The sequence below is a fragment of the Fukomys damarensis genome, unplaced genomic scaffold, assembly GCF_012274545.1.
Source record: "Fukomys damarensis isolate Sample0158 unplaced genomic scaffold, DMR_v1.0_HiC HiC_scaffold_14, whole genome shotgun sequence".
Classification (NCBI taxonomy): Eukaryota; Metazoa; Chordata; class Mammalia; order Rodentia; family Bathyergidae; genus Fukomys; species Fukomys damarensis.
Genome location: NW_022900926.1, coordinates 72689194 through 72693140, shown reverse-complemented (window position 1 = coordinate 72693140; position 3947 = coordinate 72689194).

Sequence of the window (3947 nt, the reverse complement as noted above, 5' to 3'; positions counted from 1 at the left end):
GCGCTCCGGGCGGCCTCTCGAGTGGGGTTTCCGTGGGACGGCTCTTGGAGAAAGTGCTCTAGGAAGAAGAGGGCGTGGGTTGAGCGCCGCTTGCCCCGTGAGCAGCTGATCAGGGAATGACATTTGAGTTGGGAAGTAGATCTTTCGAGAACACGTTCCTTCACCGCCAAGAGTGTAAAGTGTGAAGTTGAAACCTTGCCGTTTCCTGGAGACTCCCCAGAGGCGGCCCAGCCCGTCCGGTTCTCTGCCCTCCCAGGCTACTACACTAACCTAGGTTAGGTTGCATTCTTCTGAGCAGAACTTGACGACTGGAGTTCATAAAAGCCCCGACAAATTCTGGATTGGGCTGGGCCAGGTATGAACGGTGATTGGAAATGATTGACTGTAGCATTCTTGACGGTCATCCTGCTAAAGGTGGAGGTATGAGGAATGTTGCCTACCTCATTCATCCGAAAGTATAACTGCTTTAAGAAAAAAACTATTCTTTTAGGGAACTTGATCTCTTAATTTCGAGATTTGCATTTCACTGAATGAAGGAATCAGCTGAAGTAGAAACACAATTTTATAACTCGTATTTGTTGGCAATAAGTAATTCACATGCTTTGAAAGATGCTAATTGAGACTGACACTTCACTTTCACTCTATAGTTTAGGATTAAAGACCCCACTCACATTTGGAAATAATGTTTAAAAATTATGGTACATTAAACATTTAACAGCTGTTAAAAACAACAAATTTATTAAAATTAAACACAAGATGATTTTTGCTTTAGAGTAATGAAATTTACATAACTAGTTACTACTAACATTTAAGCACAGTAATTTCTTTTTTTTTTTTTAATTTATTTTTTCCAATAAGGGCTTACTGTGAAGTTCAGCCTGGCCTTGAATGCACCGTGTAGGCCAGTCTGACCTGGAACTCTTGGTGATCCTCCTGCCTCAGCCTCTGGGTGCTGGGATCACAGGCACAGGCCACTTCTCCCGGCAAAGAGCAGTAATTCTTAATCTTTGTACATTTGCCTGTGTGGCTAAAAACCACAACATATAAAATGTACCATTCTGTTTTTATATGTAAGTACAGTTCACTCACGTTGTTGTGAAACTTTTTAAAAATGATTCTTATGAAAGTGTTGCTGGGCGAGTGATTTAGCTTAGTGATTCTACCACCTGCTTTGCAAATGCAGGCACTGGAGTTCATCCCCAGCACCAAAATTTAAAAAAAAAAAAAGTGTTGCTGAAAGAAAGTCATCCAACTTGAGTTAAAAGACAAAGTAACAGTTTACTATTGTAAGCCAGCCTATCTCTCTTTGGATGTATAAAATGTGAGCTCTAAACTGTATTGCTATAAGTAAGAAAAGTGCAAAATTCATGCCCCTGTACACCTAGGAAAGTACATGCTCAGACGAATTTAGAGGAAAAGGGATTTTTTTTTTAGCTTTTAATTTTTGAAATGATTTTGAATTATTTTTGATACGTTGCAAACAGTTCACTGAAAAGAACTTCCTCTTTTGCTCCTTATCGCCAGCACATTATTCCGTTTTTTCTTGTGCTAGAACAGAACTTGGTGCGCCTGTTTTTAAACTTCCATAGCTAGTACTTCCTGTCATACAATTGAATTGGCATCTCCTGCCTATACATGCTGGACTGAGTAATTTTATTTTGCTGAGTGCATTACTAAATGGATTCTCACATGGTGATTTAATTTTCTTTTAAAAAATAACCTGTGATAATTTATTATCAAATAGCTGATATGACACTTAAATATAAATTGTTTGATACCATCATTTGAATGATATAGAAAACAATCCTTAGCAGGGCGTGGTGGCACATGCCTGAGATCCCAGCACTTCGGAGGCTGAGGTAGGAGGATCACTGCAAGTTCAAGGCCAGCAGGGGCTGCACAGTGAATTCAAGGCCAGTCTGAACTGCATAGTGAGACCCTGTCTGAAAAAAAAAGAAAGAAAAAACAATCCTTAAGACTGATTAGTAAACTGGGCATGGTGGCACATGCCTGTAATCCCAGCACTCGGGAGGCTGAGGCAGGAGGATCGCTGTGAGACCAGCCTGAGCTACATAGTGAGTTCCAGGTCAATCTCAACTACATAGTGAGACCCTGTCTCAAAAAAACAAACAAAAAAGAACAAGGCATGATGGTGCATGCCTGTATTGTAATCCCAGATATTCCAGAAGCTGAGACAGGATTGCAATGAGGTCAGTTTTGGTAATTGTCTCAAATTTTTAAAAGGGCTAGGAATATAACTCAGTCTTAAAGTGTTCTTTAGTTCATCCCTAGTTAAAAGAAAAAAAAGGGTTGATAAGGCAATTAAGGAATTAACTCTGGGTTTTTTGTTGTTTTGTGGTACTACAAATTGAAACTAGGACTTCACACATGCTAGGCTAAAGTGTTCTTTTTTTTGTCCAGGTAGGCTCTCACTAAGTCTAGGCTAGGCTTGAAATTGGAGTACACCTGCCTCAGCCTCCTGAGTAGCTGGAATTACTTCTATGTACCATGAAGCCAGGTTGATATGTATTTTTACACAGACCAGTTTGTTGTATGTAGAACTGCTATATGACTGTTAGCAGTCATAAATGCAGGTGCCTGATAACAAAACATAATGGAAAAGCTGGGCATGGTGGTGCATGCCTGTAATCCCAGCACTTGGGAGGCTGAGGCAGGAGAATCTCTGTGAGTTGAGACCAGCCTGGACTACATAGTGAGTTCCAGGTCAGTCTCAACTATGTAATGAAACCCTGTCTCAAAAAACAAACAAACAAAATAATAGAACTTTTTTTTTTTTGGTACCAGGGATTGAACTCAGGACCTTGTGCTTGGGAGGCAGGCGGGCAGAACCACTGAGCTAAATCCCCGGCCCCAAAATAATAGAACTTTTAATGCTTTTGAAATGCTATGGTAATTTCTTTGGTATGTAATGTGTTAGTTTAAAACTCAGGATGCCATATAGTGAGACATAAGGCCTTATTTATTAAGCAGCATATGATTTTTGAGATTATTTATATACACTAGAATGGACATGAGATAAATAATTTAATCATTTTATAATGTTATTTACTGCTACTTTTCTCAACTGTTACTATTCTCCCTGACCCCTACTGCCTGCCTGTTGCTATTGAATTTGCTATGTGGAAAACTGTTTTATGTTTTAGAGTTTGGGCCCTTGAACAATCTTAAAGTTACTGTCTAATTCTGGTCTTGAGAAAAATGTTCAGTTTTATAGGATCTGATTGAAATTACTCTTAATTCTTAGGGTAATTTTATCTGGATGGTGGCACTTCAGAATGCAAGTTTCCCAATCTCCATTTATCATTTTGGTTTGAGAACCGTGTTTAAGACTATTAGGATCACTTGATTAATATCTCTGGGCTTTTGAAAATAATTGGCACAGTGTTAATGTTTTTTTTAAGTGTTCTAATGGGTAGGTACAGCAAAGAGCACCATAAATGATTAAAGGTTTAGGAAAGCTCAGGGTCTGGAATTATTTTTGACAAATTAAAGAGAATGCTGAAAGGGAAATATAGTTGATATTTATGAAGTTTTTGCTGCAGCTTTAATTTTCTGGGGATTTTAAATTAATTAAGATCTGATACTGTACCTGAAGACAACTGTTTTGAGCAGGAATAGAAGTAAAGATCTTTGCAGGGGGTACCGGCGATCAAACTTGGGTTTTTTCTTAAGCTTTGATATGGTCCTGGTTCAAAGAATAAATTTATCATATACCAGCAGGGCAGGATAAAAAGTTGATTCGTTTCCCTTCTGTGAAATAGTTAAGATAGTAATGCTAGTCCTACTATGCAGTGCTCAGCGAGATAACACACGAAGTGAGTCTCTGTAGCATAGTAACCCACACATGATATACACACAAAGGCCAGCTCAGTTGCAGTGGCACTGGCATTTGAAATTCTTTTTTTTTTTTTTTTTTTTTTTTTTTT